The 12,089-nt window shown below is 44.5% G+C and overlaps 1 long non-coding RNA gene across 1 annotated transcript; it reads right to left on the reverse strand.

Annotated features, from left to right (window-relative positions):
* Window positions 1-1,682: 1,682 nt before the first annotated feature.
* Window positions 1,683-11,384, reverse strand: LOC109320006. Its single transcript, XR_002103696.1, has 3 exons — window positions 9,907-11,384; window positions 2,569-2,575; window positions 1,683-1,693 (listed from the first exon to the last, which is right to left on the reverse strand). It is a non-coding gene; the product is annotated as an uncharacterized LOC109320006 (long non-coding RNA).
* Window positions 11,385-12,089: the final 705 nt, after the last annotated feature.

Genomic DNA, 12,089 nt, shown 5'->3' on the forward strand with positions numbered 1-12,089 from the left:
GCAGATCACACATCCTGGATGAGTACACATGGAAATTGGAGACAAAGCATTCTCAGCTGAAAGGATCAGCCGCAGAATGAACTTTCATCAATCACAGACCAACTAATCTTTGCAAAATGTTGTTAGATCTTCCTCTTTGCCAAAGCTTTTTTATGAAAAACAGGAAACTATCACGTCAGCCTTCCCCCTGCCCATTCAAATTTGCTTACTCAAGCAGAGCTTTCAATTTCCAAAAAAATGGTAGTTGGGAGGAAAATGAGAGACTCTAAAGTTGACTATGGATTTTATTTCTTTTTAATTAGAGGGTGCTCAGAAAGCACTGGATAGGAATATAAAACCCTAAACTCATCTAACTGTATTAGAAATGTATACCCATACTGTTTGAGGTACAGAAGGAATTTGGAATAACAACGACCCAAAACCAAAGCTTCCAACACTTGGAAATATATCTTGGACTTTGCAGAACAAAAAGTAGAAGTAAACATAATGGTTGCTAGGAAAGTGGTATCTGGCTTTTCTGTGATGAGATTTCTTTTTCCCTGTGAAGACCTTGCTTCCACTTTGCCTTCAGGTTGAAAACTATATTATGCTGCCTTTGGAGAGAAGCCATCTAAGACAGCCATTGCTACTAAGTAAAGTAATCAGTTAAGACCGAGCTAGAAGGGAAAGAAAATCTGTACTACTACTTTGCTCTTAAAATGGCTCTTTCAAAATGTTTGCCATTTGAAAGCAAACAAACTTTATGGGAGAACTACTGACCTTGGGCACCTATTTTTTGCACATAAAATAGAGAAAAGACTTGTCTATATTAAAGGTTGCATCCTGAACAATCTTGTTAGGTACGTCTTATTTTCAGTGACATATTGAAAATAAGTGACATACTTATTTTCTGCTAAGCCTTCCTGCCAAATTGAACTGAACAACGAGGCCAAAATGGATTGGGATGCAATCCTCCCCTTACACCCGTGTTTTCCAATGTTTCCACATACAGCAGTTGTACAACTGTTCCCACCTCCCCAGTGTGAACTCCATCATGTCAGTATGAAGGTACTCACACTAGCAGGGCTGTCCCAGTACACAGTTATGAAGGCACATTATCTCTGTATAATTACGCACATAAAGGAGTTAAAAAAATACTAGTACAGTGATGCCAATCCAAATCTGAGCCAACTGGTAAAAGGCTTCAAAGATGTTATCTTGACAGTAGAAAGCAAAACAGAAAGTCCTTGTGTATAAATCATTCCCACTCATAGGGCATGTCTACATATGCAGTTACTACGCAGTAAGTGGTTTTTATGCTGGTATTTATATGTGCAGGTGTTACAGTGCAGCAACACTGTGCATGGACTGACTTGGGACTAACGTTAGTGCCAAGACAGACAGACAATACACACAGGGTTACTGCACAATACGGTGTCTGCATGTGCCTTACTGCACAATAACTACTTATTACATAATGCAGGTTGCAAATTTATGCCCAAACTGGCGTAAGTCACCATAGTTACTGCACAGTATGGGCGTGCACGTGTAAACACATTCCCCGTACTACACAGTAATTTTCAGTTACTGCGCAGTAACCTAAGTTACTGTGCAGTAACTGCATGTGTAGACATGCCCATAGTGAACAAAAAGGTTGAGCAGAAGATGATGCAATCTTAGTTTCATACAGCTGTATTGAAAAGTACTGGTTGTTCTGAACTCTTCAGCTGGACATATGTAATGAATTTGGCCAGCTGTGCTGTTGGGGAAGAGAACTGATTTGTTTTGATTGGCTGCAACTGATACAAACAGTTAAGTCACAGCCCAGTCAGAATTTCCCAGTGATGAAGCCTGGTGTCTTTTGCTTTATACAATGATGTCTAAACATGATGTTCAGAGGGTTCTTTTGTTGTACCCAGTATTGTGTTTTAATCCGTTTTCTGATTTTTTTGTTTGTTTTAAATATGCAAACTTTTATTTGAAGTGTTCAATGTCGAGGGGGAAGCCTGGTCTCTCCATGGCTTGATCCTCTTTTATGATAATGCTGCATACCTCAAAATTATTTGTAAGGTTGAAGTGCTGTTGTAGCCACCTGGCCTAGGAAATGTAAAATCATAGAATCACAGAAAGTGAGGGTTGGAAGGGACCTCAGGAGGTCCCTTCATCTAGTCCAACTCCTTGCTCAAAGCAAAACTATCCCCAACTCGATCATCCCACTCAAAGCTTTGTCTAGCCAGGTTTTGAAAACCTCCAAGGATGGAGCTTCCACCACCTCTCTGGGTAACCTGTTCCAGTGCTTTACTGCCTTCCTAGTGAGAAAATTATTCCCAATATCTAACCTAAACTTCCCTTACTGCAACTTGAGAGCATTGCTCCTTGTTCTGCCATCTAACACCACTGAGAACAGTCTAATTCCATCTTCTTTCGAACCCCCCTTCAGGGAGTTAAAGGCTGCTATTAAATCTCCTCTCAGTCTTCTCATCTCTAGACTAAGTAAGCCCAGTTTCCTCAACCTCTCTCATAAGTTGTGTGCCCCAGCCCTCTCCCCATTTTCATTGCCCTCTGCTGAATTCTCTCCAATTTCTTCACATCGTTTCTATAGTGAGGGGCCCAAAACTGAACACAGTACTCCAAATGTGGCCTCACCAGTGCTGAATAGAGAGGAATATTCACTTTCCTTGATCTGCTGGCAACATTTCTACCAATGCAGCCCAGCATGCTGTTAGCCTTCTTGGAGACAAGTGCATACTCAGCTTATTGTGCACTGTAACCCCCAGGTTCTTTTCTGCAGAGCTGCTGTCCAACAGTCAGCCCCCAGCCTGTACTGGTGCATGGGATTGTTCCACCCTAAGTGCAGCACTTTGCACTTGTCCTTGCTGAACCTCAAGAGATTCATTTCGGTCCAATCCTCCATTTTTTCTAGGTCCCTCTGAATCTTAGCCCTACCCTCCAGCATATCTACTAGTCCCCACAGCTTGGTGCCATCTGCAAACTTGCTGCAGGTGCACTCTATGCCATCTTCCAGGTTGTTGATGAAAATATTGAACAAAACTGTCCCCAAGACCAACTGTGGGGCACTCCACTTGATATTGGCTGCCAACTAGACATCAAAGCATTGATTACTGCCAGTCAGTCTTCTATCCACTGTACAGTCCATTCATCCAGCCCATACTTCCTTAGCTTGCCTGCGAGAGTGTTGTGGGAGACTGTATCAAAAGCCTTGCTAAAATCAAGTTACACCACATCTGTTGGTCTACCCACATCCACAGAGCCAGTCACCTCATCACAGAAGGCAATCAGGTTGGTCAGGCATGACTTGCTCTTGGTGAATCCATGATGACTGTTCCTAATCACCTTCTTTTTCTCCAAGTGCTTAGAAATGGATTCCTTGAGGATCTGCTCCATGATTTTTCCAGGAACTGAGGTGAGGCTGACTGGCCTGTAGTTCCCTGGATCCTGCTTTTTCCCTTTCTTAAATATGATCACTATTTGCCCTTTCCAATCATCTGGGACCTCTCCCAATCACTATGAGTTTTCAAAGATGATGACCAGTGGCTCTGTAATCACATCAGCCGACTTCCTCAGCACCCTTGGGTGCATCCCATCTGGCCCCATGGACTTGTATATGTCCATCTTTTCCAAGTAGTCCCTAACCTGTTCTTTTGCCACTGTTGGCTGCTCACCTCCTCCCCAGATGGTGTTGCCAGATGCAGTAGTCTGGGAGCTGAGCTTGCCTGTGAAAACTGAAGTGAAAAAGGCATTGAGTACTTCAGCCTTTTCTGCAACGTCTGTCACTAGGTTGCCTCTTCCATTCAGTAAGGAACCTGCACTTTCCCTGGTCCTCCTCTTACTACTGACATACTTGTAAAAACCCTTCTTGTTAACCTTCACATCCCTTGCTAGCTGCAACTCCAGTTGTGCTCTGGCCTTCCTGACCTCATCCCTGCATGCCCAAGCAATATTCTTATACTTGCCCCTAGTTATTTGTTTCCACTTACAAGCTTCTTTTCTGTGATTTAGTTTACTGAAGAGTTCTCTGCTAAGCCAAGCTGGTCTTCTGCCATACTTGCTAGATTTTCTGCACTGCTGTGTAGTTTGTTTCTGGGCTCTCAGGAAGGCTTCTTTAAAGTACAGCCAGCTCTCCTGGACTCCTCTCCCCTCAGACTGGCTTCCCAGGGGATCCTGCCCATGAGTTCCCAAGTGAATTGAAGTCTGCTTTTCTGAAGTCCAGGGTCCTTTGCTGCTCTTCATACTTCCTTTCCTCAGGATCCTGAACTCAGTCATCTCATGGTCACTGCTGCCCAAGTTGCCATCTACTAGTACATTCCCCACCAATTCTTCCCTGTTTGTGAGCAGCAGATTAAGATGAGCACAGCCCCTAGTTGGCCACTCCAGCACTTGCACCAGGAAGTTGTTCCCAACACTCTCCAAAAACTTCCTGGATTGCCCGCGCACAGCTGTATTGCCCTCCCAGCAGATATCAGGGTGATTGAAGTACCCCATGAGAACCAGGGCCTATGATCAGGAAACTTCCGCTAGCTGTTTGAAGAAAGTCTCATCTACCAATTCCTCCTGGTCTGGTGATCTATAGCAGACCCCCACCTCAACATCCCCCTTGTTGCTTTTCCCTTTGACCCTGAGACTTTCAACAGGCCTATCTCCAGCTTCATACTGGAGCTCTTAGAAATCATATGGCTCTTTTACGTAAAGTGCAACTCCTCCTCCTCTTCTGCCCTGCCTGTCCTTCCTGAACAGTTTGTACCCATCCATAACAGTGCTCCAGTCATGCAAGCTCCCACCAAGTCTCTGTTATTCCAATCACATCATTGTTCTGTGACTGTGTGAGGACTTCAAGTTCTTCCTGCTTGTTTCCCAGGCTCCATGCATTCATGCACAGGCACATAAAGTAACTAGTTGATTGCCCTGATTTCTCAAGAAGAATGAGAACATCTCCCCTCTTGTCCCCTCATGCTTGGTCTTCTTCCAGGTCACCCACTTATCTCTGGGCTTTGGTTTCTATCCCCTGGCAAACCTTCTTTAAAGCCCTCCTCAGTAGGTTAGCAAGTCTACTAAGATGGTCTTTCCTTTCTTCGTCAGGTGGATGCCATCTTCCTAGAAATCCTTCTTCCTGGAACATCATCCCATGGTCAAAGAAATCAAAGCCCTGCTGTGCAGCCAGGCATTGATCTGCAGGATGCACCCACTCTTGCCCAGGCCCTTTCCCTTGACCAGAAGGATCGGAGAGAACACCACCTGAACCCCTGTCCCCTTCATCCTTGCACCCAGAGCCCTGTAGTCATTTTTAATCTGCTTGGGGTCTCCCCTAAGTATCATTGATGTCTACATGGATAAGCAGCATGGAGTAGTCATCAGAGGGCCAGATGAGTCTCAGAAGTCCCTCCATGACATCTTGGATATAGGCTGTGGGCAAGCAATAGACTTCCAAAGACAACAGGTTAGGTCAGCAAATGGATCTGTTCATCCCCCACAGAAGGGAGTCTCTAACCACCACCATCCATTGCTTCTTGGTGGCAGTGGTCTTGATCTTTTCCACTTTAGGGAGGCCTGGCCTGTCTTCCTCCATCAATGGAATGTGCTCCTCACCCTCTGTTGCTAGGGCTGCATGTGTTTTCCAAATAAGCTGCTGCAGGTGGAGATGAAGATTTCTGCTTGTTGCCAGAGGTCACAAGCTTCCAGTTTCCCCCTCCTTGGGAGTCCATGTCCTTTCTCTTCTCTAGTGCTGCCTTCCTTCATAGTCCCAGAGGTGTCCTCCAGCATCAAATTGATGAACTCATGGCAGAGGATGCTTTGGAGCCTTGCCACCTCTTCCTGTAGTTGTCTTGCCTGTTCCCTGAGAGACACCACCAGGAGGTCCCACGCATGTCTCAGATGTCCCCTGACCTGGCCGTCACTGGAAGGAGCCTCCAAGTTCCAGTCCCTACAGCACCAAATCCAGACCTAGGTGGAAGCCTCAATGATGAGCAGTTCTACCTGGTCAGGAACCTCACAGGTCTCAGCAGGGGCAGTGGCAGTGCTCTTTTTGGAGGCTCCTCTTTTCACTACCCTCTTCCCCTGCACAGGTCTATTTTTTGCACCCCCCTGGCCACTTGCTGCCCCCTAGGCAGCGCTCAGAACACCCATCCCACAAGTTGCTCTGGGTGCAGCCACTTTATCAGTGTTCACCACTGCCAGAGCCGAGCAAGTAAGTCCCAGTGCGGGAAGGGACAGGAGGGATGGGGGTGTAGGTTCACTGGGAAGGGACCCCATCCCACCCCACCTCACATACAAGTCATGCCATCCCCCCACCCCCCTGCAGGTTGTGCTTGCCCCGTTTCATTTAAACTTGGCTCATCCCCGTGCCAACCTTACATTTACAGACCCAGTCTCAGTGACCAGCATCAGTCTAAACCTGTAACTGAAGTTCGGTGCACACAGACCAATCTAAGAATTGCAGAACCCAGTTTAAGATAAACCTGGATCTATGTAGTACTAGCAACCCCCACCTAATGCTGTTTCACTTAACGCTATTTTGCTACAACGCTCATTTTAAATTGATACCTGATTTCACTTAGCCCTCTGCAAGTTTTGTTATAACACTCATGGTCGCCATCTGGGGTCATGAAAAATGATTGCGGCTACCATCTTGGATCATCAAATACTTTCGATTTTGCTTAACGCTTATTTCACTTAATGCTTGTTTGTTCAGGAACCAATTAAAAGCGCTAAGCGGCCATTGCCTGTATCAGAGACTGGTGCATGGAACTTCTTTCCACTTCCCTGCACAGCCCCAGAACTGACCCCAGTCCAGGGGCTGCTCTTTTCACTCCCCACTTCCCCCGCACTGGTCAGTCCCTTGGTTCCCCACAGCTATCGCTCTCAACCCCACCCCATTCGGGGTGCAGCTGCTTTTATCAGCATTCACCATTGCCAGAGTTGAGCAGCAAGTAAATCCTGGGAGGGGGGATGGATAGGGTGTAGGTTTGTTGGAAAAGGACCCCACCCCACCTGCAGTTCATGCCACCTCTCAGCCGCTTGAAGGTCGCACCTGCCTCCCCTTCCTCCTGCTCTTACAATGCAGGCATTGTAGATGGATGAGATTCAAGGAATATTGACATCAATATCCTTTTTTTTCCACCCCCCTGCTAAGGCCTCTGAAAAAAAGAATCAGGCAATTTTCAGGTATTTTTCTCACAGAAGAAATAACTTTTAACACCTTGCCTTTTTGTACATAATACACACGCCTCTGCTGTCTGGCCAGTCAGAACAGCTTAAGTAATAGCTGATAGGATTCAGACAGGCATAATTATTGTTTGTGACAAGTTGTAGTATTAAGAGCCAAGGTGAGCCATAAAACTATTACTCAAGTGTCTATCCAGATAATTACAGAGAAGTTTCTGACCCATGTCAGAAATGGCTGTGGTTTCTGAAAGAGAATGTGTGGCACTGAAAGAATCAAGAGAATACTTCACTACTTTGAAGCTTAAGTCTAAGTATGGACATTCAGGAGGTTAAATCGGATTCAAAATAGCCGCCCAATTTAAACTTATTTCATCCTGGTGCTGACCTTATACTTACAGACCTGTCTCAGTGACTGAAGTTCCATGCACACAATCCGGTCTAAATATTGCAGAATCCAGTTTAATATAAACCTGGATCTATGTATTATCAGACTTTCGATTTAGGTCAAACCAGTGAATGGGAAAGCCCCAGCCCAGGGACTGCTCTTTTCACTCCCCACTTCCCCTGCCTCCCAGGCTTCTTGCTCCCCCCCAAAGTCAGTGCTCTCAAATGCCATCCCACAAGCTGCTTTAAGTGCAGCTGCTTTTATCAGCATTCACCGCTGCCATAGCCAAGCAAGTCAGTCCGGTGGGGAGAGGGTTGGGAGGGATGGGGGTGAAGGTACGCTGGGAAGGGACTCCACCCCACTCTACCTGTGGGTCATGCTGCCCCCCAACCCCTTGCAGCTTGTGCCTGTCCCCCACCCATGGGTTGTTCCTATTCTCCCCACCCCATGCATGATGTTTGCCCCCAGAGGCTGGGGGAGCTCCCACAGGGGTGGCGGCACTGTTGGTGGTGGGAGCATGGCGGAGGCATGGGGAGCTGCCACAGGTGACTGCAGCTCTGTCAGCGGCAGAGTGTCTGTGTGTGTTGGGGGGGCGGGTCGGTGACCACCCGCAGACACCACTGGCAGCTGCAGCCACAGCAGCAATCGCGGACTGCCCACAGATGCTGCCTGCGGTGTCAGCAGTGATGGGGGAGGAGGGGTGGTGAGCAGCAAATGCCCACAGGTGCCGCCAATGTGTCGATTGCGCCTTTTCACAGGGGGTGCACATGCATACCCTACATGTCACCAAAGCCCCACCCTACAGGTCCTACCCCTCACAGGCCGCACCTTCCTCATCACCACCCATAGGCCCCCCCCCCATCCTCCAGTGGACCCCCGATCCCCTCCAGCCTGATGGACCCCCAGTTCCCCAGCTAGATCCCTCCCCATCCTGACTTACCTGATACCAGGCAGCTGTTTTGAATTGATTTAATCTCCCCCTAAAGCCCCCAAATGTCTGTACTTAGCCTAAGAGTAGTTTGACATGCTACCAAACTCCAGGCCAAATGACAATTCCAAACATCACTTACCCATGCCACAGCACATTAGTGAACCCTGGGTCAAAGCTGAATGCTGCCCTGTTTTTAAACTGTATGTAACCCAGGACTTGGGGGAGTTCCCTGACCTTGTTTTTGTATCAAGGAATTCCTGAAAAGTTGTTTAAAAATGTCTAAATGCTGTAATAATGGATTTCAAACAGGATTAAATAATGACATTCATTTGACTTCAGTGGCTGAAATAGTGAGTAGCATGTGTGTTTCAAAAGCAAACAGCTTCCTGAAATTACATACCAACCTTATCTGCAAAAGGTTAATTCTACTGCTAAAAGCACATTCCTCTGAAGTCAGAGCCAGTTCAGACTGCTCAATGCTTGCTGTTTCCACATTCATCCGGTATATGTTTTCCTGATTACAGGAAGCCACGGAAGTAGGGGAAATGGGTTCCTGCTGTGGATATAATAGTAATATCCAAAAGCCTTTAATTTTGTCATTTGAAAACAAATAGCCAAATTCACTGCTGATCAGTTGAAGTCAATACAGCTACAGAATAGATCTTGGCTCAAAATTATTCACCTACACACCAAGGAGCATTCTATATACCATAGAGTACTATAGTCTATACTCTTACTAAATGCACATCCTTACAGAATGAAATAGGATCATAGAACATCTACTGCTATGAGATCAGATGTATTTACTTGACGTCTATAAGTCCGAATGTAGGGCAAAACAATTTAAGCAATAGCTGATAGGATGATGACAGGCATAATTATGCAGTTTAATCTACTTTGTATGTAGACTACTTTTGGCACCTCCCTGAACAGTGAACTATGACTGTTCTTCCAGATTATCTGATCCCAAAATAGGCTGCCACTGTGGTTAGACACAGCCTGCACCCCAGAAAGCCACGTATCCGTTGCACTGATGAAGAACAAAGCAATGCTAAAGAGAGAGAGGACGCTTTAAAAAAGCACAAAGTATTAAACACGTATAAGACAGGGGCTTTGGTCCTTAAATTACTTCCAAGTAGGTTACTGCATAAGCCAAATGACCAATTCAATCTTTCTAAATGGCTTTCCTTAGGTCTTGCAATATAATCTAGCATGGAAAATTGAATAGGTTCAAACAGATCAACAAAGATAAAAATCTACAGCTTTGTGGGTGGGAGGGACTCCTCATTCCCTAGTCATCTTTTGAGAAAATACATGTAGGCAAGGTAGAGGAATATGCATCCTGAACCCCTTTCTCCAACAACCACCCACCAAGAAATGACATGTAAATTATTTGAGACTGCCTCAAATACATAAAGGTAAACAGACACACTGACAATAGGTCTACTGTAAACTCCCACTAAAACTCTCCTTGAGTATAGCAGAAGCTGGATAAGGTTGTAAATTATTGACCAGGAAACGTCATATATTTTTAACTACAGAGAACAGGAGAGAAACAGCTCTTCTTTTCATGGTAGAAAGATACTAAATCTGTTTTACTAAACTCATCAAACACATGTACTTCTGTGTGGGAAATGCTTCCCTGTCCCTGCCCCTTGCCCCCCACCAAATGTAGAAGTATGTATTGTTCTGAATCCTGACCTGTGATTTATGCTTAAACCTGAGCAAGATGCATATAAACCCAGTCTGAAGCAATTTCTACTACCAGATATGCCAATACAGTGCTTGTCACTGTTGCTCAAGTATTCTCTCTCGTATCGGTCTCTTTTGGGAAATATCCTAGAATGCTGTTGTAAGGCACCAGGTTACTCTACATCATCTATAGTGAAACTTGTAAAAGACACCACTCTTATTAGGCAACTCCTCATCTTAAGACAGTGGTTTTCAAACTGGGTTCCACAAAAGGTCATTAGGAATTCTACAGTGTGGTACATGAGAAAATATGATAACTGACAGATCTTTATATACTATTTAAATGGTTGCTCAAGGAAATTAAGAGTTTTCTTTAGGGAGATCAGAGGAACAGCAGTGTGCGCCCAAAAACTTGCCAAACCTCTCTGTTACCTATACATTTGGTCCAATAAAAGGTATCACAAAAAAAACCACCCAAAAAACCTTGCCTCTCATTAAACGGATACCTACAAATTTCACTGCATTACACAGCAAGAAATATATGTGGGAGATTTAAAGTATTTGGGTGAGCACCTCCTACTTGTTACTGTAGTCTGTCAGAGTTTTCATGCAAGTCATTCATATTCCTGGAAATAATCCAGCTAGATTGAACATTAGTTTGGAGCTCAAGAAATACTCCTTCACTGAGGGTGTGGTCCAGCTCCCATTAATATCAATGATAAAATTCCCAGTGAAATTCAGGAAAAGCTGGATCTAGTCTGAAAAACACATCCACCACTGCTGAGTGCACAGCAACTGCCCATCTTCGTGGAGACCTGCTTACAAAAGGGGAAGAATGCCAAGAGAAGCTTCACTTTGTTTTCTGCATTTAAAGCCTCAGAACATTTCAAAGCTACTAGACAGTAATAATATGGTATTTTTGGATTCTGCCCTTGTTTTTGTACCCTGTAAAACCAAAATGGATCATAGTGACCGTAGGCCTATTCACTCCCTTTTAACTTGTGACCAGTGCAACCTTATGTCAATTGAATGTAAAAACTGATATTTTACAGTGGTTTTTTTTTCTGGACATGGTGAGGAGTTGTTAATGGAATACTGCCCTCATAACATGTTTCTGCATTAGTAAATGAACCCCCCAACTTAGAAATAAAATGAACATTTATACTTTTCTTTCTTGAAGTCTTGGAACATATAAATTGCCTTCGCATGAAAGCCCATCCAGTTAGTACAAAAAAACCCCAAAAAACAAAGTGCTGGTCCTTTTGACATTATCTTGTTACCAGTTAACACCAACTGCTCTAAGGCAGGACAAGGAGAGTGTAATCCAAATTTAAGAATGAAAAACCTGACACCTGTCCAGCTGTAAGGATTTACCACCTCTACTGGACTGGACGAAATAACTTCTTAGGTTTATTCCAGCCCTAGCTTTTTTGTGAGCACATGCAGAAAAAAATATTTCACCATCATCTAAACATGGCCTTTTCAGTGTACGTGGTCACCATGCCTAGAATGTTTGTTTTTTTATATTTACATCAACAAAAACATACCCACAGCTGTTACATCTTATGCTAAGCACCATATTTTTTTATTTTCAGGGATGGGGCAGGAAGAGAGGGTCTGAATTAAATAGAGGAGTTTTTTTTAACATGTCAAGAGCACAGCAAAGTATAATTAAAAAATGTTACATTTAACATTTGGAAGGCTAAACATGGAATCCAAATGTACAACCATGAGCATTATCTATGGGCAGACACATAAGTAGCAGCCATTTAGATTACCTTTTACCAGATCAGTGAAGTTTGTTCATTAATTTTAAATAGGCCTACATTAAAGAACTAACTAGGCCAGAACAGGTTTTTTAAAACTTACATAAGGAATCTGTCATAGACTAAGTTAAAAAGCCACACACACATTGCACCCCGA

The sequence above is a fragment of the Crocodylus porosus genome, unplaced genomic scaffold (assembly GCF_001723895.1).
Source record: "Crocodylus porosus isolate Cpor-Errol unplaced genomic scaffold, CroPor_comp1, whole genome shotgun sequence".
NCBI lineage: Eukaryota > Metazoa > Chordata > Crocodylia > Crocodylidae > Crocodylus > Crocodylus porosus.